At 43.9% G+C, this 17,977-nt stretch overlaps 1 protein-coding gene across 2 annotated transcripts in view; it reads right to left on the bottom strand.

The window, feature by feature from the left end:
* Window positions 1-1,564: 1,564 nt before the first annotated feature.
* The window catches only part of cript (cysteine-rich PDZ-binding protein), a 28,573-nt gene continuing 12,160 nt past the window's right edge, over window positions 1,565-17,977 (bottom strand). For both annotated transcript variants that reach the window (XR_010013828.1, XM_063002911.1), the window contains one exon: window positions 1,565-1,928. The gene's annotated coding sequence lies outside the window, so the exon portion shown is untranslated. The remainder of the gene's footprint in view (window positions 1,929-17,977) is intronic.

Below are 17,977 nucleotides of genomic sequence, written 5' to 3'. Positions count from 1 at the left end.
TTTGCCAGAGAGCTTATGGATGATCCAGAAGAGGATTGAGAGAATATCATGTGGTCAGATGAAACCAAAATGGAACTTTTTGGTAAAAACTCAACTCGTCGTGTTTGGAGGAAGAAGAATGCTGAGTAAACACCATACCTACTGTGAAGCATGGGGGTGGAAACATCATGATTTGGGGCTGTTTTTCTGCAAAGGGGACAGGACGACTGATCCGTGTTAATGGAAGAATGAACGGGGTCATGTATCGTGAGATTTTAAGCCAAAACCTCCTTCCATCAGTGAGAGCATTGAAGATGGAACGTGGCTGGGTCTTCCAGCATGACAATTATCCCAAACACACCGCTCGGGCAACGAAGGAGTGGCTCCGTAAAAAGCATTTCAAGGTCCTGGAGTGGCCTAGCCAGTCTCCAAACCTCAACCCCATAGAAAATTTGTGGAGTCCGTGTTGCCCAGCAACAGCCCCAAAACATCACTGCTCTAGAGGAGATCTGCATGGAGGAATGGGCCAAAATACCAACTACAGTGTGTGCAAACCTGGTGAAGACTTACAGGAAACGTTTGACCTCTGTCATTGCCAACAAAGGTCATGTTACAAAGTATTGAGTTGAACTTTTGTTATTGACCAAATGACCAAATACTTATTTTCCACCATAATTTACAAATAAATTATTTAAAAATCCTACAATGTGATTTCCTGTATTTTTTTCCCTCATTTTGTCTCTCATAGTTGAAGTGTACCTATGATGAAAATTACAGACCTCTCTCATCTTTCTAAGTAGGAGAACCTGCACAATCAGTGGCTGACTAAATACTTTTTGGCCCCACTGTATAGTGTTTGTATGATATTGTAGTAATTGCCATAATGATGTATAATAGTAATTGCATTGCATAGCAAATTTCTTTCCTTTTTTATTCTATTTTTATTTACTCTACTTACTGTACTTACACTGTACTGGAGCTGCTGTATCACTCGAATTTCCCCCATGGGGATCAATAAAGGAATCTTATCTTATCTTATCTTATCTTATCAGTCACACCCATTGCTAACAGATATGAAAACCATTTATATAAAATTCATTACATGCTTCCAATTTTGTGGCCCTTTCCTATCCCATTGTGACTGTGGTGTTTTGTTCCCACTTTCATTACTTACTTTTTGTGGACTATGGCTTAATCTAACGGGTGCAGTCAAACTAGCCCTATTTATATCAGAAAACTCATGAGCTGCAGTCAACCATAATACCTAACTAGAAATTAGTATGCAATGCCAAAATATTAAATGATATTACAAAACTTTCTACACCACCAAATTAATAAACTAAGAATATTTTAGAGAACCCAGAATTTGGAAACGTGTTCCGGTCAGATGATTCCACATTTCAGTTCAAAATTGGAGGCCAAATTGTATGTGCCAAAAATGAAAAGAACCATCCTTTTATCAGAGAAAGGTGCATTAGTGACCACGGCATGGGTGACATGCATATGTGTGAAGGTAACACTGATGCAGAGGCACATGTTGGGATTTTAAGGAGATATATGCTGGCAAGATTCATTGGACCAGTCTGTCTTTTATTGTTTTGTTGTCCAGTTTTAGATGCTTTTGATGTTAGACAGGAGTTGGAATAAGCACTTTGACTGGCCTGTTACTATGTTATGATACTTACCATCACCAGTAAGAAAACTATCTTTAAGCCTAGCCTACCACTGCTTCTTAGTTTAAATCTAGGCTGTGCTATTGAGTGGCATGGGAGTGATGAACGGGGAGATAAACAAAATAGGTTCTACAATTTAGAGGTGTTCAGGTAGTTCCTCAGTCTAATGTGCTGGCCCATCACTACTATATCAGGTTGACTGTGTCTAAAGATGAGGATAGCTGAGGGGTCCTCATTGCTGCCTCAAATGCGGTCTCTGCTCCTTGGTTGAGGCGCCTGAAAGAGAGACAGGACATATGACAGATGGTAGTGCATGACTCTCCATACATATTGAAGTTCTAGGTAGCTGCCTACCTTCCACTATTTGCCCGTTTATTAGTATCAATCTATTTATGTAAGTACAAAACCAATAGCAAACTATTAAGCACTGAGAAATGTAGTTTAGTTGACATGGCTCCTGTAAAATTTGAAAGGTTAGGAATATTGGTCAAAGTCTGATTTAATGATTTGGGCTGGCAGGAATGGATCAGTCTGCACAAAGCCCTGACCTCAACCTCCAATATCCAACAGCTATCAGTAAAAATGAAACACACACAGGCATAATTTGCAGATAGTAATTCTTTGAGAGATCCCACGATGACACAGTGGGTGGCGCTGTTGCCTCACAGCAAAGGGTCTGGATTCGTTTCCTTGGCCGGGTTGGAAGGGTCCTTTCAGTGTGAAGGTTGCATGTTCTCCTTGTGTCCGTGCAGGTTTTGTCCTGGTGCTCCGGTTTCCTGGTGACCAGGGTGTTTCCTGCCTTTTGACCAATGAATAAGACCCACTGCGACCCTGACCAGGCAATGAATGAATAACCCCTGGTGAAACATATGCCATAAATTAAGTAGGTGATGGAAATGTACGATGAGGGATTAAGAGGAAGGCTCGATGACACCTATGTGTAATTGCATAAGCGCCTGGATGATGCACATCTGTGCAGTAAGATTGTGTGTTTTGTATATTAAAACATGCTGCCATCTAGTGACTTTTTAATAAAAGTTACATTTAATATGAATTATTCAATGGTTATTATAGGTAAAAAAAATTAAACTCATTTATTTACAGTAATGCCTAAGAGCTGCTTAACATCCCTTAACTTTACCAGACATCAAAAATCATTATTGAGTAATTTTGGAATAATGTACTGGGGCATTAACTTCCTGAAATACTGTATTTGCAGCATAAGATTCACATGGTCCTGTAAAACTTCTTTATATTTTGAGCTCCTTTACTCCAAGTTGAGCATCCTTAAACATGGACTGTATTGATAAGACTTCCAAATGCCAGCTTTGCCATAAATTGCAAGACAGCTTTTGTGGGTCACGGAGCTGCTCATTCAACTTTATGCTTTACGCATAGTGGCGGTTCTTGATGCAGTGCCGTCTGAGGGATCAAAGATCACGGGCGTTCAGTTTAAGCTTGCACCCTTGGCCTTTACGAACTGAAATTCCTCACGATTCCTTGAATGGTTTAATGATATTATGCACTGTAGAGGGAGAAATATGCAAATCCCTTCCAATCTTTATATGAGGTACATTGTTTTTAAACATTTTAATCATTTTCTCATGCATTTGTTAACAAACTGGAGATCCTCTGATCATCTTTGCTCATCAAAGACTCAGCCTTTCCTGGATGCTGCTTTTGTACCAAACCATGATTACAATCACCTGTTGACATCACCTTTGGATTCACATCTTATTTAGTTTTTTTTTTCCACCTCATTACTAGCCCTAAATTGCCCCCGTACCAACCTTTTTTTGGAATGTGTTGCAGGCCATAGATTTTCAACTTTGTGACAACAGTGCTTTTGAATTTAATTAAAATGTCATTTGCAAGCCAATGCTTTTTGTCCAACAGTAGTGCCAACAGTTTTTCATGAAACACATTCTTACTGACACTTCAAAACCTTGTGGAAAGCATTTCAGAAATAGTACAGGCTGTTATAGCTGCAGGAGAAGGGGGTGATGCATGGCCATGCATTTGGAATGGGATGCCCAGTAAGCTTATGGTCAGGTGTCCACATACGCTTGTGCTTACTGTCTGTCAAACAACCATGCTGCTAATTAACAATCAACTTAAGAAAATGCTATGTTTGTATTTTTTATTCATCATGCTCACTGTTTAATGCATTATAGAAATTACGCAGGACAGTGGGTTTACCAGTTTTAATTTAGGAAATCTAAGATTATTGTTAATTTAAAAACGATATTGCCATCAGAAACAAGTACAATATTTGATTTGAGTCAACAAATGCAGTCTTTCTTACATTTACTTGGTTTGTTTGTTTAATGCATGTCAACACAATAGTTACATTCATGGCAGGATAGTTCAGGCAGACAGTAAAAACTCAATATACAGTATGTCATGTTTTGTCTGGTCAGCTTTTTTAATTTGTTTTATTATACTTGTTTATCTACATCCATTTTTGCATTTCAGGCCTGCAACATATTTAAGTTGGGACGGTACCATTTTGTAATGTTGCCATTCCTTCTCACTATACTTAAAGATGTTTTGGGACTGAGGATACCAAGCGATGAAGCGTTTCAGGTGTTATTGTGTCCCATTCTTCCTCCACACATGTGTTAAGGTGTGAAACAGTCTGGGTTGTTGTCACAATTTTTTGTTTCAAATGTTTCCACACATGTGCTATTGGGGACAGGTCAGAACTTCAAGCAAGTCAACCCAGTGCCCCATACCCTCTTCTTCCACAGCCATGCCTTTGCAGTATGCAGCATGTGGTTTTGCATTGTCTTGTTGAAAAATGCATGAATGCGTTTGAAGCACACATTGTCCATTTCTCTAAAAAAATATCTGTAATACTGAGCACACTTCATCTGAGCACACTACACATTTCCACTGTGTGATGGTCCATCTCAGATGCCTCAGAACCCAGAGAACTTGATGCTACTTCTGGACATGGTTAACATATGGCTTATTTTTTGCACAGTAAAGTTTTAAGTGGCATTTGTGCATGTAACTCCGTATTGTAGTGCTTCACAAAGGTTTGCCAAAGTAATCCCTCACCCATGTGGTCAGCTATTGATGGATGATGGATCTTGATACAGTACAGTCTGAAGAATCAGAGATCACAGGTGTGCCCCTTGCCTTTATGCACTGAAATTTCTCCACATTCCTGTCAATTGTTTAATGATATTATGCAATGTAAAAGGAGATATATGCAAATCCCTTCCAATCTTTCTTTGGGAAGGAGAGAAACATTTCAACTTTTTTAAACATTTCAATAATTTCCAAACATTTGTTAACAAACTGGAGATCCTCTATCCATCTCTACATGGATGCTGCTTTTGTACTAAATCGTGATTACTATCACCTTTTGACATCAGCTGTTTAAAATCACATTATTATTATTATTATTATTTTTTTTACCTCATTACTAGCTCTAAATTGATCCAGTCCCAACTTTTTTTGCAATGTGCAGGCCTAAAATGCAGGAATGGAAGTATATCAACAAATGAAATGAAGTTGACCAGACAAAACATGAAATATCTTGGGTTTATAATGTTTGCAGTGAAAGAAAAATTTAAGTAAATGTAAGATACTGCATTTTTTAATATGCATTTTTTATACTGTCCTGACTTTTTCTAATGGGAATTGTTCAGGTAATTGTTCATTGTTCAGCACACACACACACACACATGCAAACATTTTAATTTATTATAATTGCAGTTATTATTTTATGCAAACACTCACAATGCTGCAGTTTAAAAATGACTAAGAAGATTGAAGGTTGTGCTATATGGATCAAGTCACATGGCTTCTTATGATCCTGCTCAGCTAATGTTCTTTATGTTTCACTAACAGCAATATATTTATTTCAAAATAAATAACTTAGTAATAATCGGATTTACCAAAATAAACCCCCTTCAGCTTAAATGTAAGATGCTTACACTATGGCTAACCCTCTTCTTTGCATATTGACCTCTGCCAGTTAAACAACAACCATTCTGTCTAAGAACAGTCACAGGCTGGCCCACACCAGCTCTACAGCCTTACAATGGCCAGTGAGAAATTCATGCAGTGTTTGGGTGTTTTCACCGAAATGGTTTGTGTTTCCCATAGTGCATGGTATTTACACCTGAGTGCGGAGCAAAATAACCACATCGAGTTCCCTAAGAGAAGATGGTCTCTGTCTGGTCCCAAGCAAATTGTGAAACGGTTCATTTGTGGTGAGGACGTAGTCCGATCTTGAGCCGACCTAAGTAGCATGTCATTGTACTGTACATTCTCACTATTAGCTTCTAATTTCTGCTCAGTCATCTAAAGTACGTTTTCTTTGCAAACTTTGAAGCAGATGTAGGCTCAAAGTGAATCTGGCATTCTGCTAATGTGGTATAGCCTGCTATATTGCCTAATGAATTATATTATAGATTCTATAAACAAATGCCATACAGTAGAAATATACTAGTCCATAACACATGCAGGACCTTTTTACCTGCATTGACGTTTATTAGATTAAATCTATTTTTTGCTGATTTTATACTTTTGTTTAGTCTGCCTTAGTCTGTAATATACCCTTGACACTTTAGATCATTTTATATTGCAAACATCCTTAAAGGTTTCACCAGACACTTACACTGTTTTCGCAACCCACTTGTTGACATACTATGTTTTGTCTGGAGAAAACATACTTTTTGTTTAACTTATCAGCACCACACCCTTTATTTGACTTCATATACACTGATCAGCCATAACATTAAAACCACCTCCTTGTTTCTACACTCACTGTCCATTTTTATCAGCTCCATGTACCATATTGAAGCACTTCAAAATTCTACAATTATTTACTGTAGTTTATCTATCTCTACATACCTTTTTAACCTGCTTTCACCCTGTTCTTCAATGGTCAGGACCCCCACAGAACCACCACAGAGTAGGTATTATTTAGGTGGTGGATCATTTTCAGCACTGCAGTGACACTGACATGGTGGTGGTGTGTTAGTGTGTGTTGTGCTGATATGAGTAGATCAGACACAGCAGCGCTGCTGGAGTTTTTAAATACCATGTCCACTCACTGTCCACTCTGTTAGACACTTCTACCTAGTTGGTCCACCATGTAGATGTAAAGTCAGAGATGATATGGTCATCTTCTAGACCTTCATCAGTGGTCACAGGATGCTGCCCATGGGGCACTGTTGGTTGGATATTTTTTTGGTTGGTGGACTGTTCTCAGTCTGTCAGTGACAGTGAGGTGTTTAAAAACTCCAGCAGCACTGCTGTGTCTGATCCACTCATACCAGCACAACACACACTAACACACCACCACCATGTCAGTGTCACTGCAGTGCTGAGAATGACCCACCACCCAAATAATACCTGCTCTGTGGTGGTCCTGTGGGGGTCCTGACCATTGAAGAACAGCATGAAAGGGGGCTAACAAAGCATGCAGAGAAACATATGGACTACAGTCAGTCATTGTAGAGCTACAAAGTGCTTCTATATGGTAAGTGGAGCTGATAACATGGACAGTGAGTGTAGAAACAAGGAGGTGGTTTTAATGTTAGGGCTGATCGGTGTATACACTTGTCCCTTCTTTTGGATCTCCTGATGCCAAAACAGAGGAACCACAACAGACCAGAGTTCATATGTGAAAAAGGTCAACCTGACAGAAGTCTTACAGAGGTGTTCTATGCACAAACACATATTATGCATGAGAACACAGAGTCTCACAAAGGTATCTAGTGAATTATAACACAAACACAGATAATAGAACAGCTTAAAGTAATGCTTCAAATTTGGTGGGTTAGAGTCTTACCTGTGAAGTACAGACAACTGGAAGAAAAGATGTACAGGTACAGCCACGGGTATAAAACTGACAAGTTTTAAATTGGCTGGTTGGTCTGATGTCTTAGGATCATAGACAAGGATCCTTTCATATTGAAGTCATATGTTCTGTGGGTATGATGGTCAGAAATGGCTATGGAGACTAGTACTGGGGCTATGTCTATAAGAGGTCATCTCTAGATTAATGATTAACTATGAAACCCACATAGGATGTTTTTTTTTACAAGAAAGGTAGAAAGGGTGAAAATAAAGGTTAGGTTAAACCTGATGACACAACTCCTCACATGCCGCCACCCTAGGTACAATCTGTGACTTGATACAATCTCTGAAGTTCTATTACTTAATGTTTAAACATGATTTGTCTTTCTCTTTTGAGCAGGACCATTTGTAACTAAAAACGAATCTCTCTTCATGATGTTCAGCCTACTTCTCCATATTAACTGTGAATTGTTCGACATACTCAAACACCTGTGGGCTTCTTAGAAGAATGAGGTTGGTTTGGTCCAGTGCTCCCCTTACCAGGCAGCACTGAAATCACTCGATTCTGTCTAATGCAAACAATATCCACTATCTGCAGAGAAAGAACAGGGCACTGAACCCGTAATTGATTCATTATTTCAACCAGGTCTTATTATACCAACTGTTCCATGCTATAATATACAGCGAGGAAAATAAGTATTGAACACATCAACATTTTTCTCAGTAAATATATTTCTGATGGGACTATTGACATGAAATTTTATAAAGCACATATAAACACATATAAAGCAGTCAAAACAAATAAGTACAAAAATTAAGTTATGTGTAATAAAGTGAAATGACACAGGGAAAAAGTATTGAACACGCTTACTGAAATTTATTTAATATTTAGTAGAAAAGCCTTTGTTGGTAATGACAGCTTCAAGATGCCTTCTGTATGGAGAAACTAGTCGCATGCATTGTTCAGGTGTGATTTTGGCCCATTCTTCCACACAAACTGTCTTCAGATCATGAAGGTTCCGGGGGCCTCTTCTATGAACTCTGATTTTCAGTTCTTTCCATAGATTTTCAATTGGATTCAAGTCGAGTGACTGGGCCATTCTAGCAGCTTTAATTTCTTTCTCTGAAACCACTTGAGAGTTTCCTTGGCTGTGTGTTTGGGATCATTGTCTTGCTGAAATGTCCACCGTTTCTGTTAAGAGGGGTTTGGAATTGGAACCACGATGCGAACACAACCACAGAGACAGGAGCAGGGTTTAAGTGATTTATTAAGAATAATAGTCCAGAAAGAGAACCAGGGAACGAGGGTGAAGGCGAGGGTACTAGTGGCTACGCTTGGGGTAGGAGGCTGACAGGAACCGCAGGTGGCAGGTGGATGAGAGATCCAGGGACCCGGCAGGGAAGGCAGGAACACAGGAACAGAGAGTCAGCGAGGGATCCAGGTACCAGGCAGAGAAGGCAGGAACACAGGAACAGAGAGCCGGCGAGGGATCCAGGAACCAGGCAGAGAAGGCAGGAACACAGGAACCGAGAGTCGGCGAGGGATCCAGGTACCTAGGCAGAGAAGTCCGGAACACAGGAACAGAGAGCCGGCGAGGGATCCAGGTACCAGGCAGAGAAGGCAGGAACACAGGAACAGAGAGCCGGCGAGGGATCCAGGAACCAGGCAGAGAAGTCAGGAACACAGGAACAGATAGCAGGCGCAAGGGAAACCAGACAGTGTGCATAGCAAACAGCAACTGACAATCTGGTAGTGACTGAGAGGAAGGCAGGGGCTTATAACAAGGAGGCTGATGAGAAGGTAATTAGGGCCAGGTGAGTCAAATTAGGCAGGGGGGGTGATCTATTGGCTAGAATGGAAGGAGAAGTATCTTCAGCCACCACTAGATGTCGCCAAAACCACCAGAGGGGAGGCCACAGAGAACAGCAGCTCAGGAGGAGCTCTTAACAGTACCCTCCCCTTTAACGGCGCCTCTAGGCGACCTACCAGGCTTGTCGGGGTTGTCCCGGTGAAATTCCCGAATAAGGTGAGGGTCCAAGATGGCAGAGCGGGGAATCCAGGAGCGTTCCTCCGGACCATAGCCTTCCCAGTCCACCAGATACTGGAGGCCTCGGCCGCGGCGTCTGGAATCCAGGAGGCGGCGGACTGTGTAGGCCGGGTGCCCATCAATGAGTCGGGCGGGTGGAGGGGGTTTGGACGGAGGGCACAGATTGGACTGTTTGACCGGTTTCAACTGTGAGACGTGGAAAGTAGGATGAATCCGCATATGTTTGGGCAACTTGAGCCGGACAGCAGTGGGGCTGATGATCCTGTGGATGGTACAGTGTATCACAAAAGTGAGTACACCCCTCACATTTCTGCAGATATTTAAGTATATCTTTTCATGGGACAACACTGACAAAATGACACTTTGACACAATGAAAAGTAGTCTGTGTGCAGCTTATATAACAGTGTAAATTTATTCTTCCCTCAAAATAACTCAATATACAGCCATTAATGTCTAAACCACCGGCAACAAAAGTGATTACACCCCTTAGTGAAAGTTCCTGAAGTGTCAATATTTTGTGTGGCCACCATTATTTCCCAGAACTGCCTTAACTCTCCTGGGCATGGAGTTTACCAGAGCTTCACAGGTTGCCACTGGAATGCTTTTCCACTCCTCCATGACGACATCACGGAGCTGGCGGATATTCGAGACTTTGCGCTCCTCCACCTTCCGCTTGAGGATGCCCCAAAGATGTTCTATTGGGTTTAGGTCTGGAGACATGCTTGGCCAGTCCATCACCTTTACCCTCAGCCTCTTCAATAAAGCAGTGGTCGTCTTAGAGGTGTGTTTGGGGTCATTATCATGCTGGAACACTGCCCTGCGACCCAGTATCTGGAGGAAGGGGATCATGCTCTGCTTCAGTATTTCACAGTACATATTGGAGTTCATGTGTCCCTCAATGAAATGTAACTCCCCAACACCTGCTGCACCCATGCAGCCCCAGACCATGGCATTCCCACCACCATGCTTGACTGTAGGCATGACACACTTATCTTTGTACTCCTCACCTGATTGCCGCCACACATGCTTGAGACCATCTGAACCAAACAAATTAATCTTGGTCTCATCAGACCATAGGACATGGTTCCAGTAATCCATGTCCTTTGTTGACATGTCTTCAGCAAACTGTTTGCGGGCTTTCTTGTGTAGAGACTTCAGAAGAGGCTTCCTTCTGGGGTGACAGCCATGCAGACCAATTTGATGTAGTGTGCGGCGTATGGTCTGAGCACTGACAGGCTGACCCCCCACCTTTTCAATCTCTGCAGCAATGCTGACAGCACTACTGCGCCTATCTTTCAAAGACAGCAGTTGGATGTGACGCTGAGCACGTGCACTCAGCTTCTTTGGACGACCAACGCGAGGTCTGTTCTGAGTGGACCCTGCTCTTTTAAAATGCTGGATGATCTTGGCCACTGTGCTGCAGCTCAGTTTCAGGGTGTTGGCAATCTTCTTGTAGCCTTGGCCATCTTCATGTAGCGCAACAATTCATCTTTTAAGATCCTCAGAGAGTTCTTTGCCATGAGGTGCCATGTTGGAACTTTCAGTGACCAGTATGAGAGTGTGAGAGCTGTACTACTAAATTGAACACACCTGCTCCCTATGCACACCTGAGACCTAGTAACACTAACAAATCACATGACATTTTGGAGGGAAAATGACAAGCAGTGCTCAATTTGGACATTTAGGGGTGTTGTCTCTTAGGGGTGTACTCACTTTTGTTGCCGGTGGTTTAGACATTAATGGCTGTATATTGAGTTATTTTGAGGGAAGAATAAATTTACACTGTTATATAAGCTGCACACAGACTACTTTTCATTGTGTCAAAGTGTCATTTTGTCAGTGTTGTCCCATGAAAAGATATACTTAAATATCTGCAGAAATGTGAGGGGTGTACTCACTTTTGTGATACACTGTATATGGCCCAATAAAACGAGGCGCCAGCTTCCTGGACTCAGAGTGTAGGGGTATGTTTCTGGAGGACAACCACGCTGACTGGCCCGGGAGATACAGCGGACTGGGTTTTCTGTGGAGGTTGGCTGAACGCCGGGTGACGGTCTGGGACTTAAGCAGGGTAGCTCGTTTGGACCTCCAGATCTTCCTACAACGCCGGAAGTGGTGCTCAATTGAGGGAACTGCCACCTCTGCCTCTTGTTCAGAGAATAGCGGTGGCTGGTAGCCAAGGGAGGCCTCAAACGGGGATCGGCCGGTGGCAGAGCAGGTGAGGGTATTATGGGCATATTCGGCCCAGGCGAGGTGGGTGCTCCAGAGAGAGGGGCTGTTGGCTGACATACAACGCAGGGCGGCTTCCACCTCCTGGTTGGCTCTTTCCGCTTGCCCGTTGGATTGGGGGTGGTAACCGGACGAGAGGCTGACTGTGGCTCCCAGGGCTTTACAAAAAGCACGCCAGACATGGGACACGAATTGAGGACCGCAGTCAGATACAATGTCCAGGGGAATACCGTGGATCTTGAAGACCTGGTCGAATAAGAGCTGAGCCGTCTCAAGGGCTGAAGGGAGCTTGGGTAAGGCTACCAGCCGGACCGCCTTGGAAAAACGGTCCACAACCGTCAAAATGGTCGTCATTCCCTGAGACTCTGGAAGGCCAGTGACGAAATCCAAGGCGATGTGAGACCAGGGACGTCCAGGGACAGAAAGAGGCTGGAGCAGACCCGCGGGGGGTGTGTGAGAGGACTTACTGCGGGCACAGGTGGCGCAGGCAGCCACAAACTCCCTGGTATCTGCTTCCAGGGAAGGCCACCAGAAGTGACGCCTAAGAAGGGACTCTGTGCGATTAGCTCCAGGATGGCTGGCGAAATTGGAGCAGTGGCCCCATCTGAGGACGGCCGGTCGTACAGCAGTCGGAACAAACAGGCGGTTGGAAGGCCCATGTCCAGGGTCGGGTTCTTGTTCTAGGGCTTCCTTGATAGCTTCCTGGATATCCCAAGTGACACCGGCTAGGACACAATTGGAAGGCAAGATAAAGTCGTCGGAGGGTGGAGTGTCCTCGGAAATAAACTGGCGCGAGAGCGCGTCAGGTTTGGTGTTGCGGGAGCCTGGGCGGTAAGTCAGGGTAAAGTCGAAACGACTAAAGAATAGAGCCCATCTGGCTTGGCGGGAGTTCAGCCGTTTTGCTGTCTGGACATAAGAAAGATTCTTATGATCCGTCCAGACCACAAAAGGCTGTGTTGTTCCCTCCAGCCAGTGCCTCCACTCTTCCAGAGCGAGTTTGACTGCCAGGAGCTCGCGATTACCTACATCGTAATTAGCCTCCGAGGGGTTGAGCCGTTTGGAGAAGAAGGCACAGGGATGAAACTTGTTGTCCGGGCTAGAGCGTTGGGAGAGTACCGCTCCAACTCCACAAGAAGATGCGTCAACCTCCACAAGGAATTGCTTCGAGGGATCTGGTTGAGAAAGAATGGGAGCAGAGGTGAACAAAACCTTGAAATGGTCGAAGGCTGTCTGAGCTTCAAGGGGCCAGGAGAAGGGGACTTTGGTGGAGGTCAAACGAGTTAGGGGGGCCGCTACCCTGCTGTAGTCGCGGATGAACCTCCTGTAAAAGTTTGCGAACCCTAGGAAACGTTGCAAGGCCTTACGACAGGAAGGAACAGGCCACTCAGTAACGGCACGGATCTTTTCGGGGTCAGCTCTAATTCGCCCTGGCTGGATGACAAAGCCGAGGAAGGCGATGGAATTAGTGTGGAACTCGCATTTCTCAGCCTTGATGAACAACCTGTTCTCCAACAGGCGAGACAGGACCCGCCGGACGTGAATGACGTGCTCCTCAGGGGACCGGGAAAAAATCAATATGTCATCCAAATAAACAAACACGAAACGATACAGGAAATCGCGTAGGACGTCATTTACCATTGCCTGGAAGACCGCGGGGGCGTTGGTCAGCCCGAAGGGCATCACCAAGTATTCAAAATGGCCGAGGGGGTGTTAAAGGCCGTCTTCCATTCATCACCTTCCCGAATGCGCACCAGATGGTAGGCGTTGCGGAGGTCAAGTTTGCTAAAAATGGCAGCACCCTGCAGCGACTCGAAAACAGAGGACGAAAGCGGAAGGGGGTACTTGTTTCTAACCGTTATCTTGCTGCCATCGGTGGCGAAGGTGATTGGTCGCTGACTAAAGACCAGGCCGCACTGGTATAGGAAACCCCGGCACTTGTCCAACTCACCAAGGTAAGGTTCCGGATGGGTGGTGAGTCCCTCAGCCAGGGACGGAGCAGAGGGACCGAACTCAGAAACAGGAACGTGTGTTGTGGCGCGGGAGTTCAGGGACGAGATAGGTTGGGCGGAGGTAAGGGCTTCAACCTGCCGGGAGACCTGCCCTAATTGCTGCACAAGCTGGCGGTTGCTCTCGATGAGAGACCTGAGCAATTGGTCGTGCTGAACCAGCTGAGTGGCTTGGTGGCTCAGCAGGGACTCCATGGACCCCTGCCCATCTGTGGAAGGGTTCGCGGGTTCCATAGTGATGACCAGATTGTACTGTTAAGAGGGGTTTGGAATTGGAACCACGATGCGAACACAACCACAGAGACAGGAGTAGGGTTTAAGTGATTTATTAAGAATAATAGTCCAGAAAGAGAACCAGGGAACGAGGGTGAAGGCGAGGGTACTAGTGGCTACGCTTGGGGTAGGAGGCTGACAGGAACCGCAGGTGGCAGGTGGATGAGAGATCCAGGGACCAGGCAGGGAAGGCAGGAACACAGGAACAGAGAGTCAGCGAGGGATCCAGGTACCAGGCAGAGAAGGCAGGAACACAGGAACAGAGAGCCGGCGAGGGATCCAGGAACCAGGCAGAGAAGGCAGGAACACAGGAACCGAGAGTCGGCGAGGGATCCAGGTACCTAGGCAGAGAAGTCCGGAACACAGGAACAGAGAGCCGGTGAGGGATCCAGGTACCAGGCAGAGAAGGCAGGAACACAGGAACAGAGAGCCGGCGAGGGATCCAGGAACCAGGCAGAGAAGTCAGGAACACAGGAACAGATAGCAGGCACAAGGGAAACCAGACAGTGTGCATAGCAAACAGCAACTGACAATCTGGTAGTGACTGAGAGGAAGGCAGGGGCTTATAACAAGGAGGCTGATGAGAAGGTAATTAGGGCCAGGTGAGTCAAATTAGGCAGGGGGGGTGATCTATTGGCTAGAATGGAAGGAGAAGTATCTTCAGCCACCACTAGATGTCGCCAAAACCACCAGAGGGGAGGCCACAGAGAACAGCAGTTCAGGAGGAGCTCTTAACAGTTTCATCTTCAGCATCCTGGTAGATGGCAGCAGATTCTTATCAAGAATGTCTCTGTACATTTCTCCATTCATCCTTTCTTCAATTACATGAAGTCTACCAGTACCATATGCTGAGAAACAGACCCACACCATGATGTTCCCACCTCCAAACTTCACTGTTGGTATGGTGTTTTTTGGGGTGATGTGCAGTGCCTTTTCTCCTCCAAACATGGTTTGTGCTATGACATCCAAAGAGTTCAATTTTGGTCTCATCTCACCAGACTATATTCTCCCAGTATTTTGCAAACTTTAAACGAGCTTTAACATGCTTTTTCTTCAGAAATGGAGTCTTGCACGGTGAGCGTGCATAAAGACCATGGCGGTTGAGTGCATTACTTATACTTTTCTGTGAAACAACTGTACCTGCTAATTCCAGGTCTTTCTGAAGCTCTCTGCGAGTGGTCCTTGGCTCTTGGACAACTCTTCTGATTATTCTTTTGACTCCTCTGTCAGAAATCTTGCGAGGAGCACCTGGCCATGGCCGGTTTATGGTGAAATGATGTTCTTTCCACTTCCGGATAATGGCCCCAACGGTGCTCACTGGAACATTCAGAAGTTTAGAAATACGTCTGTAACCAATACCATCAGTATGTTTTGCAACAATAAGGTTGCGACGGTCTTGAGAGAGCTCTTTGCTTTTACCCATCACGAAATGCTTCTTGTGTGACACCTTGTTAATAAGAAACCTTTTTGTAGGCCATCAATTAGGACTAAACCAGCTGATATTAATTTGCACTGATAGGGGCAGGATTGCTTTCTAAATACTGACAGATTTCAGCTGGTGTTTTGGCTTTCCATGCCTTTTTGCACCTCATTTTCTTCATGTGTTCAATACTTTTTCCCTGTGTCATTTCACTTTATGACACATAACTTAATTTTTGGACTTATTTGTTTTGACTGCTTTATATGTGTGGATTACTTGGGTTGTTACCAACATCTGGTGAAAATTTCATGCCAATAGTCCCATTAGAAATATATTTACTGAGAAAAATGTTGATGTGTTCAATACTTATTTTCCCCGCTGTACTTGTTAATCATGTGAGCAAACCAGATAGAAATGATTTGGTTATACTTATTGCTCCTGTAGTACCTGATGTCCCTTCAATCTTGACATGTACTGTACACTTGCAACTCAACCCAACCCCAAATCAGCATTACCATAATATTTTGACTTTATACTGGAAATATTCTAACTTAATTCTTAAACTTAAATATTTCTTAACAGTGGCCCTAAAATGCTGTTGTAGTTCTCTCTGCAAAAGTTAAGAAACAAAATGTCAGTGAGGGGAGCACTGGTACTTTTCCCCACTTCAAGCACTGGTAAAATGTAAGGTTGTATACTTGTATTTTCTTACAGTATGTAAACATTTTTATAGTAATCTTACAACCCCAAATCAGAAAAAGTTGGGACAGTATGGAAAATGCAAATAAAATAAAAATGCAGGGTTCCTTTTACATTTACTTTAAGTTGTATTTGATTGCAGACAGTTTGAACCCAAGATATTTCATGTTTTTTTCTGCTGAATTTCATTTCATTTATTAATAAACATCCATTCCTGCATTTCAGGCCTGCAACACATTCCAAAAAAGTTGGGATGGGGGGATTTAGGGCTAGTAATGAGGTGAAAAAACAAAATAATGATGTGATTCCAAACAGGTGATGTCAACAAGTGATTGTAATCATGGTTTGGTACAAAAGCAGCATCTAGGAAAGGCTGAGTCTTTGATGAGCAAAGATGGTCAGAGGATCTCCAGTTTGTCAACAAATGCGTGAAAAAATGATTGAAATGTTTAAAAACAATGAACCTGAAAGAAATATTGGAAGGGATTTGCATATTTCTCCCTCTACAGTGCATAATATCATTAAATGATTCAAGGAATCAGGAGGAATTTCAGTGCGTAAAGGCCAAGGGGGCAAGCTTAAGCTGAACGCCCGTGATCTTCGATCCCTCAGACGGCACTGCATCAAGAACCGCCACTCAACAATAGCTGATATAACCACATGGGTGAGGGATTACTTTGGCAAACTTTTGTAAGCACTACAATACAGAGTTACATGCACAAATGCCACTTAAAACTTCACTGTGCAAAAAATAAGCCTTATGTTAGCCATGTCCAGAAGTAGTGTCAACTTCGCTGGGCTCAGAGGCATCTCGGATGGACCATCACACAGTGGAAACGTGTATTGTGTTCAGATGAACCAGAATTCCAGGGTTTTTTTTGGAAAAAATGGACGCCATGTGCTCCAGACCAAAGACGAATAGGACCATCCAGAATGTTAACAGCAACAAGTCCAAAAGCCAGGGTCTGTCATGGTGTGGGGCTGTGTCAGCGCCCTTGGCAAAGGTCATTAACACTTCTGTAATGGCAGCATTAATGCAGAAAAGTACATTGAGATCTTAGAGCAACATATGCTGCCTTCAAGACGTCCATGCATTTTTCAACAAAACAATGCAAAACCACATGTTGCACACATTACAAAGGCATGGCTGCGGAAGAAGAGGGGACGGGTACTGGACTGGCCTGTCTGCAGTCCTGACCTGTCCCCAACAGAGAATGTGTGGAGAATTTTGAAACGAAAAATGCGACAACGACCCCCGTACTGTTGCACATCTTAAGACGTGTTTGCAGGAAGAATGGGACTAAATAAAACCTGAAACACTAAATCACTTGGTATCCTTGCTGCCAAAACGTCTTTTAAGTGTGGTGAAAAGGAATGGCAACATTACAAAGTGGTAAATACTTTACTGTCCCAACTTTTTTCGAAATGTGTTGCAGGCCTGAAATGCAGGAATGAAGGTTTATTAATTAATTAAATAGCCGCTCAGGTGGCACAGTGGTAAAAAGACACGCTGCAACCAGAGCTGGATTCTCAGTACCTCGTATCGAATCCAGCTCTGCCTCACCGGTTCCAGGCTGAGTGGCTGTGTGAGCAACGATTGGCCGGTTGCTCAGTCGGGGGGTGGGACAAAGAACCGGATGTGGGTCTGTTTCTGTCAGAATGCGATTACGACCTCTGCCGGCTGATTAGAGGCGCCTGCACAGAGATGAGGAAAGAGTGCCCTTAGGGTGTGTCTCTCCGCATGCAATGCTAGGTGGCGCCAAACTCATCAATGTGCAACAAATTGGCGCCAAACTCATCAATGTGCAACAAACTCAACAAATGCATCC

This window comes from Trichomycterus rosablanca, chromosome 10, assembly GCF_030014385.1.
Source record: "Trichomycterus rosablanca isolate fTriRos1 chromosome 10, fTriRos1.hap1, whole genome shotgun sequence".
NCBI classification, from domain to species: Eukaryota; Metazoa; Chordata; class Actinopteri; order Siluriformes; family Trichomycteridae; genus Trichomycterus; species Trichomycterus rosablanca.
This window is presented reverse-complemented; position numbering and strand designations above follow the sequence as displayed.